Consider the following 13,607-nt stretch of genomic DNA (forward strand, 5'->3'; position numbering starts at 1 on the left):
GTGCTGCATGGTCTCATCTCCGTTTTGCTCTGCAGTCTTACTTCCTAACACTCCCCTAAACCAGACCCACCGGAGGCTGCTTCATGGTTTCCCTGATGTCCCAAGTACATTCAGGGACTTTTAGAAGTCCAAGCAGGTGGCACCGCAGGGTTATTTAATCTCTCCTGCTGTATTTAAGCAATAGATCCAGGGAGGTAAGGAGATTGAGACTTGCCAGTCAATGGAAGGAACGAGATTAGAGCCAAATAACTTAGGACTTCCCACTATACCAGCCCACCGAGCAGCCCAACAGAATGAATGAGTCTCTAAAACCAATTGTTGGGATTTAAAAACCAAGCGAAGAAAAAATAAATAAACAGCTAAGGAAATATTTTTATTTGATAGCAATGCAAAAGAAACTTTAGAAAATGGAAATACTTTTTCTTGATCAAACTAAAATAGCTCCAAGTCACACTCTCCTACATGTTCCTCCACAAGAGAATAATTTAGAAAATCATTGTTGTCCTCACATGCAAAACGTCTGTGGCAAGTTGTTTGTGATGGCAAAAAAAAAAAAAAAAAAAAAAGTATATTATTTGGCTTAATAAATACCAGTGGTCTTTTATTTTGTGCTATGAGCGCTCACAATGCTCTTAGGCCAAATTGCAGCTTAGCATTGTACCCCATGTGAAAAGACTTCATCACTCAAACAAAGGCAGCATTAAAACTGGTTTGTTGTGAGTCTTTCAAAGAAAAGTCCCTGGCATAGAAACTGTATTTTTTTCATCTTTCAAACTGTGCCCCATCATTTATCTTTCATGCCTGGTCTCTCCTCACACTTCATCTCCATCCAGACTGCTCACTCACCCATTGGTCAGTTCACACTCGTGTCTCTCTCCTGGGCCCCCCATGTCTGCAGCCTGTGCCACACAGACTCTCATCACACGTAATCTTGGCTTGTTATTCATCTTACGGTTGGATTCTCTCTTCCTTATTAACGACTCTTTACTGAGAGCCTGCAGTAAATAGCAACTGCTCAACAAGTAGGGTGAACACAGAGAATTTGTCATTCAAACCAGGACAGTTTCCAGAGGAGAAGGGGGTACTATTCATAACACGGGGACAACAGGTGTGAACCAGGGCTGTCCCTGACAAATGGTCACCCTATCAATGAGTGACAGTGTGGTAGGCATTGTACACTGGCTCCCTCAACGTGTTCACTAACTCTCTTCTTCCTTCCTTCCTGTTGCAGAGGCTGGAAATCCCAATCCTCTTCTTCCCTCATGGCTACAGCTGGCCAGGAGACAGCTCTGGACAAGGGGAACTTAGGGAGAGCTTTCATATTTACTTCCTGATAAAATGGGGTATTTAAAACTAGCATGGCCCCTTTCTTTCTTTTAAAAATATTTTTTTCTTTATTGATTTTAAAGAGAGAGGAAGGGAGAGGGAGAGAGATGGAAACATCGATGCGAGAGAACATCGACTGGCCACCTCCTGCATGCTCTCTACTGGGCATGTGCCCTGACTAACCGGGAATTGAACCAGCGACCTCTTGGTGCATGGGTCAACACTCAACCACTGAGCCATGCCAGCCGGGCAGCATGGCCCCTTTCCCTTTCTTCCTGTGTGTGTGGGACTTGTCTGGAGGTGCAGTAGCCTCCAGGAAGTGATAAGTATGAGAACAAAAGGAAGGATGACAGAGAGAAACAGAAATAAACTAGGCCTTTGAGAGCAGTTAACACAAAGTTATCAATTGCCTATTGCAGAGATTTGCAACCATTTTCTTCTTGTGGCACATAAACTAATTACTAAAATTCTGAGGCACACCCAAAAATATATCTTTTGCCCTGATCTGACCAAAAAAAAGTTATAATTTGATTCATTCACAACAGACAGCTATTGCTGTGTTGGCTGTTGTCATTGAATTTGACAATCTAAGGGAAAAGAGTCAGTGCCCCTGACCAAACAGTCAGGTACTACGTGTTGAACAATTCTTGCGACGCACCACTGTGCTTGGGCACACCGGCCGAAAACTGCTGACCTTTACTATGCACGGACTGTGTTTCTCCAAAATTCACATGTTGAAGCCTTAATCCCAAATGTAATGGTATTTGGAGATGGGGTAATAAAGTTCAGATTAGGTCACGAAGGTGGGGCCCTGGTCATGGGATTAGTGCCCTTACAAGAAGAGATCAGAAAGCTAGTCCTCCACCCCCCCACCCCGTCTGTCTCTCCCATGTGAGGACAAGGCAAAAAGGGGGCTACCTACAAGTCAGAAGAGAACTCTCACCAGAACCAGTCAGGCTGGCTCCCTGGTCTCAGGCTTCCGGCCTCCGGAACTGTGAGAAAATTAATCTCTGTTGTTTACGCCTCCCGGTCCCTGGTACTTGGTTACGGCAGACTGAACCGACCAGTGCCCTCACCTAGACTTCCTCCTCTGCAGGAAAAGACACCTCTTTTAGCTAAATAGAAAGGTTTGTTTATTGCTTGCAGCCAAAAGCACCCTTAACTTAGAATAGCTATCATTATTTTGTTCCAATTACTTTACACAGATTTTCTTTAATCCTTACAACAGCCCTGAAAGGTGCCTGCAGTTACCCTCATTTTTTCAGAAGAAGGTAAACTTCGGAAGGACTCGGGAACTCGTCCAGAGTCATGCAGCAGTACGACCTCAGAGCCCCTGCTTCCCACGCCCAGAGGCCGCTGCTTGGCCGGCCGTGAGCAGAAGTGCGTGTCACAGGCTGTCCCTCTGAACCGTGTGGCTAGAAAGGAGCATGCGAGAGCCATCACTGTCCTCCACGTCCCTGCCCTGACTCCCACCCTAAGCAATGCGAGGGTGCCACCTCTCGCTCCACCACGGACTGTCCACCCACGTCAAGGTGAAATGCCCAGTCCAGCCAACATTATTTCTAAGTGCCCGTCTGCCTGCTTTATGCCACTGGTAAAGAGCCACGCAGACGTGACGAAACCCTCAGCTGGCGGGCAGTGCAGAGACATAAACACACCGTACACCCAGCTGTGCGCAGGCGGTGGGCGCCCAGAGAGCCCCTGGGAATCGTGGAAGTTCGGGGGAGACGTCCCGAGGGGGTGAGTCCTGAAGGACTTGGCCTGTGTACCTGAGCAAGTACTGAGACAGGAAAACGTGCCAGGGAAACAGAAAGCGAGATGGGTTTAGACAGGTGTGCCACTGAATGTGAGGCAGCGGAAAGATGGGACAGTCTGTCCCTCGGTGCCTTCTGCAGGAGCTGGCGCTGTCGATTGTGTCTGAGGAGTCGCTGTCTAAAACTGAAGCCCCAAAAAGTTTAAAAGGCTTAAAAATCTACCTGATAAATACGATCCGAGTGTATTTTATTCTCCAAGAATGGAAGTAATGGTCTGTATTTGAATCTTTGTCTCGGTTGTGATGGGCAACTTTCAGCAAATGATCTGGCACTGAACACAAAGGGTTAATCCGCCAATTTGCAACACTCGCTGGGTATTCTAGCAATGAGACAAACAGGTTCAAGCCGACTTTACTTACTTGGCACTACTGTGTAGTAGCTTTTTTCTTTTTTTTAATCCTCACCCGAGGATATCTGAACATTTATCTTCAGATAGAGTGGAAGGGTGGGGGAGAGAAACATCGATGTGAGAGAGACACTTCAACTGGCTGTCTCCTGCACAACCCTGACCAGAGCCAGGGACGAACCACAACCAAGGTAGGTGCCCTGAACCAAAATCGAACCCACGACTCTTTGATGTGAGGACTGGTGCCCACTGAGAAGAACTGGCCAGGGCTGTATAGTGTGGCTTTTAAAACGTTGTGTCCTGCCCTGGCCGGTTTGGCTCAGCGGTTAGAGCGTCGGCCTGCGGTCCTGAGAGACCCGGGTTCGGTTCCCGCTAAGGGCATGTACCTCGGTTGCAGTTTGTCCCTGACCCTGGTAGGTTGTGCGGGTGGCAGCCACTCGATGTGTGCCTTTCACATCGATGTTTCTCTCTCACTCTCTCCCTCCCACTCTATCTGAACAAAAAATGGAAAAATGTCCTCGGGTGAGGATAAAAAAAAAAAAGAAAAACAACGTTGTGTCCTGTTTTCTATAAATGTTAACAATAGTTTCAGAGCTTTGGTGAATCTGTCTTACTTTCCTTGGGAGACAGTAGTCACCACGCCACACGGCACGGTCCTCACATGGGGGTGATGTGCTGAACAAAAAGAGTGACTCTTCGGGAAGCCTGGGTTTTGGCAAGACGGACGTCCTCCTCTTCACCTCCATCACCTTTCACACCTCTCCCTCCAGACCCGGCCACCAGCCCCCACGGGTCCCGACAGCATCTCCGCTTCTCAGGGACATCTGATTCTCCAGCACACACAACACGACAGAGCACAGACCCACTAACACAAACTTGTCTCAGCGTGACGTGCTCTCCAGAGGCGTGGATCTCCACCGGGCTGCTCAAGGCTTCATTGCAAACCCTGGGAACATGGCTAAGGGGCTGTTTCCGAAGCAGCCAGGTCGTGCCTTGTGGAAGAACCGACGGAGCCAGCTCTCCCGGGGGAGATTAGCCTGGGGAGATCGGGGCAGGCCAGCGAAGGTGGCCACCAGGTCATTCAAAGCTAAAAGTCCCGAGTTAATGCAATCAACAATAATCAACACGTGACAAGGAAAAGGAACCGATAAAAGGAATTATTTTCCAAGAGTGTCTGTATCATTAATTTACCAGGAGTGCAGAACACAAGTGGCCAGGGCCCACTAGGTAGATGAACATAATCCATAGAAAGTGTATCCACGCTTAGTGAAATTTCATATAACAATGAGAGACTCTTACGAAGCTGCAGAGAGAAAAAATAGATTTCATGCCAAGAATCAAGAACCAAAAGGGCATTGAACTTTCAGCAACGCTTGAAGCTATAAACAATGAACCGATGACTTCAGACATTTGTAGGAATTAATTTCCAGGTTAGAATCCTTACCCAGCCAAACCATCCACTAAGTGTGAGAGTAAAATAAAGACATTTTCAGACATGCAAGGTCTCAAAACTTTTCTTCCTGTCACCTTTTTTTTTTTTTTATCCTCACCCGAGGACATTTTTCCATTCTTTGTTCAGGTAGAGTGGGAGGGAGAGAGAGGAACAGAGAGAGAGGAACAGAGAGAGAGAGAGAGAAACATCGATGTGAAAGGAACACACCTAGTGGCTGCCACCCGCATGACCTACCAGGGCCGGGGACAAACTGCAACCGAGGTACATGCCCTTAGCGGGAACCGAACCCGGGTCTCTCCAGACCGCAGGCTGACGCTCTAACCGCTGAGCCAAACCGGCCAGGGCCCATCACCCTTTCTTAAGAAGCTACCAGAGTGGAGGCTCCATAAAATGAAGGCATAAATCAAGACAGAGGAAGACCAGAGAACAGGGCGAACAGGGGTCCCGCAGAAGGGAAGCGAAGGGACATCGCAGAAGGCCAGCGCCTGTCAGGGCTGGAACCTAACGGCGCAGCCTGCGGAACTGGAGCTCCATTTTGAGGGCTGGGGTGGGGAGGGAAGGAACTAGCAATTGCCTACAAACACCAAGGAGAGGTGTCGTCCAGACCCAGTGCAACATTTGGGAAGAAATAGCAATAGGTTCCTGAAAACTGAACAAATGAAAAAAAAGAATTACTTTCTCCAAAAACGTTGTACAGAAAAAGGAATTCAGCTATAGTTCACAATCTGGCGCTGTAGTGGACAGTAATCACAGTCCTAGTGCAAACCCAGCGTGGATACCTTCGCAATTGTGCTTCACAGGCGAGAGGCGTGCAGGACAGCATTTCCCAGCGAGGTGAGTGCAAGCCCTTGTCCCCCTCCTCTTAGCCCGACTCTGCAGCCCGACTCTGCTTGCTTGCCCCCAATACAGTTCGGGCTACCTGAACAACAGCCGCCAGTCTGCAAGAACAGTTCCTGCCTCTTCCAAGAGCCATGTTTGACCAACCGTTTCTGAAACCACCTGAATTTTGGCTGCTCTGGCTAAGGCTTAAGAAACAGCCCCCAGCCAGAAGCTCCTAGGAGCTTTCCTATGCCTGGCATCTTCAACTAAAGGGCTATGCTAAGGGTGCTCTAACTGATTTCCTCCCACAGACCCTGTTGCAAAACAGAAGGGAGGGGAGTTGGAGGTAGAGCAGCAAGAGAGCGAAGTCGGCCCCTGTAATAAGGGAACGTACACAGCCTCTGTCTAAAATTGAACCAAGGACCAGCCATCTAAGCAAATTATTTGGAAATAAGGAGGCAAGAAATCCAACTGCTAAGAACAGAATGATTGTATGTGAGGAGAGAACTGTGGTTTTTGTTAGCATCTTTTAATATGCTCTATTTCATAAAATTAGATGAATGCATCACTTTGATAACTACTTAAGCGATTTTTTTAAAAAAAACTTTTGCCCTGGTCCGTTTTGCTCAGTGGTTAGAGCTTCAGCCTGCGGACCAGTGAGTTGTGGGTTCGATTCCATTCAAAGGTACGTACCTCAGTTGTGGTTCGTCCCCGCCCTGGTTGGGGTTGTGCAGGAGGCAACCAGTTGATATATCCCTCACACATCGATGTTTCTCTCTCTCTCTCCCGCCCTCCTACTCTATCTGAAAATAAATGGAAAAATATCCTCAGATGAGAATTAAAACATAATAATAATAAAATAAATAAAAAGTAAAAACTTACCATTTAAAAAAAAATGCTGCCCACTGGTGAGGTTCAGGGATTGCGCATCAACCCATCATGCATCAAGAGGTTGCCGGTTCGATTCCCAGTCACGGCACATGCCCAGGTTGTGCGCCAAATCCCCAGTGGGGGGCACGCAGGAGGCAGCCAATCAATGTTCTCTGTCATCAATTAATGTTCTCTCTCATCAATCAATGTTCTCTCTCATCGATGTTTCTATCTCTCTCTCCCTCTCCCTCTCCTTTACTCTCTAAATTAAAAAAGAAAAAAAGTTTTTTAATGCAATTACATAATCAAGTGTCTCTATAAATTAGTCCAACTAAATGGTCCCAACAGAGAGATGTAGAAAGCTTTCTTGGTGGCCTACGGATTGGAAAGGGGAAGGTGTGGTGAGCAGCTAGTCTGGCAAAGATAAGGAAGCTGCCTCAACCCACCCCACTGCCACGGGAGTGAGCCACAGTGCACTTTGGTCTGCTCTCAGCCCCAGGCACACCCTGCGTCAGAGGACCTTGCTAATGGGGTAGTGGGGCCTTCTGGAAAAGCATCAAGTTCTTTGTGCTTCATGGAAGATGAACAACAGAGTATTTCTAGCTTCCTGTTCTCCAATTTAGGTTCCTTCCTTCCTTCCTTCCTTCCTTCCTTTTTCTTCTCCCTCTGTCTTCTTTCTTTTTTCTGTGCAACTTTCTTTACACTGGACTTTTCCTGTTTTACTCCTTTTCACTCGATATGTGAGTTTTCTCCTCACTTAAGACTCCTTTTCCCCTTTGGCTTTCTTTTTCTCTATAATGATAAATCCTCTCTGCCATCCCCACCCTGTCTCTCTCCCCATCCCCACGCTCTCTTCGGTCTTGGCTGATATGCGTGTATTTTTTGGCTCTTAATTTTCCAAGAGGTTAGCTGAAATGACGGAGTCTTGTGCACGGAACTCGCTCATCTGTAAAATTGGTTAATATTCCTTGAGATGCTTAAAATAATGGCTGCGCTATCTTTGAAGTTCTTGAGAGAAAATAATTTAAGAGCTGTGATCTGCTTAAATCAGACTGTAGACTATTGTCTTCATATGTAATTTGAATATTTCCTTCTCTCAAAATTTGTAACTTCAACTCTAGAGAACTTTTTCTAGAATGACAATAGGAAATGACAACAATAGAATGAGAGTAATTTTATGAAGTTTGTCCTTTCAATAACTGAAAGAAAATCAGCCAATGAATTAAGGCTCCTTACTCCCTGGAGAAATACTGTAATGAGATTAATAAAGTTGGATTTCACAATATTTGAATTTTTAAGTTTCTCAAAATGAAACTATATTTTTGGTTGAAAATATGAACCTACTAAGACAAAATCTTTTAAAACTATGAGTCTAGGGGTATTCAAATTTTCCAATCATATGTTATCAATATATACAAATGATTTATAGGATTCATTGCTCAGGAATTATGGCTGTGTAAAGAATTATGGTTCTTTAAAGGCAGCAACATTTGCTCATTAAAGTATTTGAATGGTACCAATGCTCCTCCCACTCCCAAATTAATCCATTTTAACTGAAAATCTAAGGTTAAACCAAAAGCGTCGAGGGCTCTATGGTCTATCTGGGAAATTTCAATTTCACACAAACCTGCCTTTATTTTAAATGTAGGTTATTAGAAAAAAAGCGCATACCACAAACTAAATATCCAATCCACATTTCTTCCTAACACAGAAGGAGGCCTCTCTGAAGGTTTTTCCAGGCTTACCACTTAACAGTGGTCAAGCCAAAAATAAACCCATGAGGGCTTTACTGGGCAAACTCAACAGCACACAAAACACTAGTCCACAGAGAGCTGGACTTAGCTTTTCCCCATTAGCCTCTTTCTGGGACCCCCACCCACATTCCCCCATCTCCTAATTAGAAAGCTAATTAGGATTCCAAGTTTCAGCGCTAAAGGGGAGGGAAATGAGAGGGCAGGCCAGAACCCTCTCACAGGGAGCCCTCTCCTTGCTCCCGGTGCAGGGAGCTTGGGAAGAGAGCTGGGCCCAAAGGGCTGGCTGGCTGGAGGGCAGTGTTTACTTTCAGTTGTCTGAGAGGGAAGATCTGTTTCACCAATTGCAAACTCTGAAAAAATAAAGTTAAAACAACAACGACAACATGCCTTGGACTTTTAGTACTGAAAGGAAAAGAAACCCAAGTACTTAGAAGCTCAGTTATGATTACCATGGTAACTTAAGGGGACACCAGGAGATCTCCTCAAGAACAGTTTAGCCAGGCAGCGTCTCCGCTGTGCAGGGCGACTTCTCCCGTTACCATGGCAACCAAAATTAGAAGTGCTTTTGCAACACTAACAGAAACCATCTTTTGAGGCGCTTCGGTGAATCACATTGAACGCTGATAATGCAAGCTTGAGTGATACATATTAAAATAAACAACAACAACAAAACCCACCATGTTGCCACAAACACATGCTCCTTTTAGATTCCCCTTTGAAATCTTGACTTGGAATAGATTCTTCGGTCTGGTTTTGTTTGTTTCCCTTTTGGGTTCCCGCGGCCTCCAGAGCAAACGCGATTTGTTTCATTTGCCAACTTGTCTGAACTGCACGGGTGGGAGCTGAGAATGTGGTTCGTTCGCTCTGGTTTGGAAACGGAGCGAGGAACAGGGTTGGGGCAGGGTGAGTCTAACAGAGTCCTCTTGTCTCCTAACCCTAGGAGGACGCGGTGGCGCGGAGCTGGGGGTGGAGGTGGAGGGAGAGCGGGGAGAGGTTGTGAGGGGAGGGGGACAGGGGGTGACGGGGGGGGGTGACAGGGAGGGGGCAGGGGGACGGGGAGGGGGAGGGGAACAGGGAGGGGGACGGGGAGACTGGGAGGGGGATAGGGAACGAAAACGGGGAGGGGGACAGGGAGGGGAACGGGGGGGCAGGGGGGCAGAGGGACGGAGGGACGGGGGGACAGGGAGGGGGACAGGGAGAGGAACGGGGGGCAGGGGGGCAGGGGGGACGGGGTGGACAGGGAGGGGGGCAGGGAAGGGACCGGGAAGGAAAAGTGCAGATGGCTGAAGCTTCGCTGCCCCTGTGAGGGCTCAGAGACTGTCCTCTGCGGTCTTGACCTCTCCCCATCTGCCCAGATGCGTCAGGCACATCAAGCGGGTCGGAAACGGCGTGTAAAGACTGGTGGGATCCTTTGCCCTTTCCAGCTCCTGATATTCCTGAGGACACGCGAGACTGTCTTTCCGAAGAAGCACCTTTCTTTAGGGGGCTCGTGGTGTGGGGAGTGGTGGCAGGTTTCAGCCAGGGCCACAGCCCTTCGCTGTCAGCCCGGCCCACTGCCGCCCGGCTCACGCAGGTCCCGGCCCTGGTGACAAGCCGCAGGTCTGGGCCCGCGCACAGGTGTGCTGGGAGCCACGCGCCAGGCGGGCGCCCTCCGCGGCCCCGCGCGGCGCGCACCAGACACGGGCGCCGACAGCCCCGGACGCGGGGACACTCCGCACACACCCGCGGGCGCCACAGGCGCGGGCACTCGCGCCAGCACACCGTCGCCTCCCGCACCGATGCCCTGTCGTCCGAGGGGCCTGGGAGGGGCGTCCCCCGGGAGCGCCTCACCTTCTCCCGACCCCAGCTCCGCCTCCTTCCCCCAGGACCGTGCCCCCTGGCCCCGGGGTCGCGGGGAGCGGGCGACCCTCCCGCCCAGGTCTGCAGCCCGGCGGAGGGAAGCGGGGCGCGCGGGGTACCGGCCGTCCCTACCTGCCTGCGAGCTCGGCTTCGGCTTGGCTGCGTGGCTGGCGCTGGAGCGGCCGCGCTCGGGCGGTGCGGGGGTGTCGCGGCGCCGGGAGCACCGGGGCTTCCCCAGCTGTCAGGGGCGCCGACCTGAGTGACAGCGGCCGCGGCAAACCCCGCTCTCCCGCCCCGGCCAGGGCTCCGCCGGGGGACCCGGGCGCCCCGCAGCGTTTCCCGGAGGACCAATCGGGAGCGGGGGGCTGGCCCGGGGGAGGGGGCTCGGGGCCTCTCGGGCCAAGAGACTCGGGCCCAGACCGGGAGGCTGGTTTCCATGGCAGCCAGAGGGGAGGGGCTGCAGGGAGGGGGGCGAGCGGCGCGGGGACACCCGTCGCAGACACCCAAGGAGGGGACCCTGTCGCAGAGAGAGGACCCCTCCTGGAGCACAGATGGGAAGCGGTGACACAGCCGAAAGGGGGTGAACACAGCTCCCATTAAGTCGCCTGTACTGGGCGGTTCCAGCCTCTGGATCAAAGGTCTGTGTCCTCGGGAGACTGCCACCCGGTGACCCTCGCAACGAAACGGGGGTTTCCAGCCAACACTGTGACAATCCCTTCGGGTGGGTCTGCGAGCCCAGGCTCTGCAGAAGAGGTGCTCGTGCTGCGCTCTGTCCGGGTTCCTCGTACGTCTGGTGTCACTCGGGGTGTCCCTGACCTCCCCAGGCTAATGAATGAAAGTGTCCGTTACTTTTCCGGTTTACATACAAGGCCGTCAAATCGTTGACTTGGATGTAGAGCTGGGAATGTAGTTCCCAGAACACTAAAGCATAGAGGTTATCTACTGACGTTCAAATCCTTTTGTTCACGGAGGTCAGAGAAGTCGGTTAACTCAGCAAGGGTCACACAGCTGGTTAACAGCAGAGCCGAAACTCCGCACCCTGAGGCACAGTTCAGGGAACACTCTCTCCACGGCATTCTCCCGGGTCCTGTATTCAACATCACCAGGGCAATATTTGCAAAAGCAAAAGTGCTGAGGAGAAAAAGAACTGAACTTTAAAATTATTTTATGGTAGAAATTAAGAGACCCAAAGATTCTCCCTCACTCCCTTAGCCAGGCACTGCTATCAGTACTTTCACAAAGATGATTAAATCCTCAAAATAACCTAACAAGTTAGGTACTCTCTTATTTCTACCCCATGTTGACAGATGAGGAAACTGAGGCCCAGAAAGGTTGTTTGATCTGCTCAAGGTCACATAGCAGTCCACTGCTGGGCTGAGATTCAAACCCAGTCCGTCTGACTCCAGAGTTCCTTTTCTTCTTTCCTACCCTCTGCTGCCTCTTCACATGATGATGAAAGAGGCCAGGAACAGGAAGGGCAAGAAACAAAACCTTGGACAGCTCCATGGCCTGGCTATTGAGAGTGGCAAGAAACCAAGAGAAGTTGGAGTGATTTCTTCCAAGTGTACGAGAGTGGTCCACTTGCGTGGGATAAGGGTTCTTTGAGAATGGTTTGTCTTTAAAGGGAGGCCCTCTTTCAAAAGACAAGAGGATTTTTATAAAAAGATTAATCATCAAAATAGTACATGCCATCAGTCTGTTTTCTCCTTTAAACCATTAAAATACAGAATAAAACTTTGCATTAAAAATTTTTGTTTTAGCCCTGGCCAGTTTGGCTCAGCGGTTAGCACGTCAGCCCGTGGAACAGAGAGTCCCGGGTTCGGTTCCCACTAAGGGCAAGTACCTCGGTTGCAGTTTGTCCCCGGTCCCAGATGGGGTGATGTGGGTGGCAACCAGTGGATATGTCTTTCTCACATCGATGTTTCTCTCTCCACCTGCTCTATCTGAAGATAAAACGTCCTCAGGTGAGGATAAAAAACAATTTGTTTTAAATATGTTTTTATTGACTTTTGGAAAGGAGAGGGAGAGATAGAAACATAGACAAGAGAGAAACATCAATTGGCCACCTCCTGCATGCCCCCCACTGGGGATCAAGCCCCAACCTCGGTATGTGCCCTGACTGGGAATCGAACCAACAACTGCTTGGTGCATGGGTCGATGCTCAACCACTGAGCCACACCAGCCAGACAAAACTTTGCGTTTTTAAAACAATATAATAAAAAATAGTCATTGAATTCTATAACGTGACAATGCACAAGATAGGATATAATAAGAAAATGGCCTAGAAATGGCGAGCCTGTAACACCCAAGCTGAATAGGCCCTCCCATCATGCTCCCACAGACCACCTCGGATTAAAGCTAGTGCTAGGTTCTAGGGGCTCAAACGGTTCCTGGAGATTATCACAGAAAAGGAAAAAAACTCGGAATTCGAGACAACTTCTAAAGTCCACTGGCTGAATTTCATTCCAGGAGCACCCCCTGCACCCCCATTTCTCTCGGAACCTTGCTGCTTGGACCTCCTACTTTTCACATCAGAAACTTTCCTTCATGTCGTCTCTTCCCTTGGGAGTCCTGGGACCCCCAGCCATAGGTAGAGGACTGACTGCCCATTCAATTCCCTACGCTTGCAGAAAGGGTTCTTAGAAAGGGCCTTTAACAACAGGTTGATTACATTGTAATAGATACAGAGGTTTAAAATGTTTGTTTTGAGTAGTATGGGGAAATATTTTCAACATATTATGTGAAAGCAAAAGTTATACAACAGAATTTTTCATTAGCTGGGAGAATCACAGGTGATTCCAGTGATCTTAATACTTTCAGTGTTTTTTGCATTTTCTCTAACCGGTGTCTGTGTCAGAAAAAGATTATTTTCCCAAAAGTATTGGTGAAACTGTCAGATCTATTTTTCCAAAAGTATTGGTGATAGGGTAGTAAAGATAGGGTAGGTAGTTTCATGGTAATTGGGGAGCTCATTACAATTTAGTTACCTAAACCCTGCTCCCCTCTGTTGGCGGGAAGCTGGTCGAACACATGCTTAGGAATGACCACAGTGATTCTGATGCAGGAGGCACTTGCTTTGAGAAACATGGACAGTGTTAGTTTAGGCTTTTGAGTCAGAACATTACACCTGGACTCCTAGCTCTGCTACTTACTAGCTGTGTGACACCCTTTGGTTTCAAGAATCTTTTTCAGTTTCCTCATCTGTAATCTGGACATTGTTGTGAGACTTGATGAGATCAAGTTTTTGGCAAATACAAAAGTAGGTTTTCTTAACCTGGAGTCCATGGGCTTGGGGCGGCCAGCAGGAGGACCCCTATTGAGAATGTGTCCAAGTGTATTCTTTTCATCACAATCTCTAAGTAGCGAGGCTCAGAGAAGGCCAGAAC

The sequence above is a fragment of the Molossus molossus genome, unplaced genomic scaffold (assembly GCF_014108415.1).
Source record: "Molossus molossus isolate mMolMol1 unplaced genomic scaffold, mMolMol1.p scaffold_m16_p_3, whole genome shotgun sequence".
Classification (NCBI taxonomy): Eukaryota; Metazoa; Chordata; class Mammalia; order Chiroptera; family Molossidae; genus Molossus; species Molossus molossus.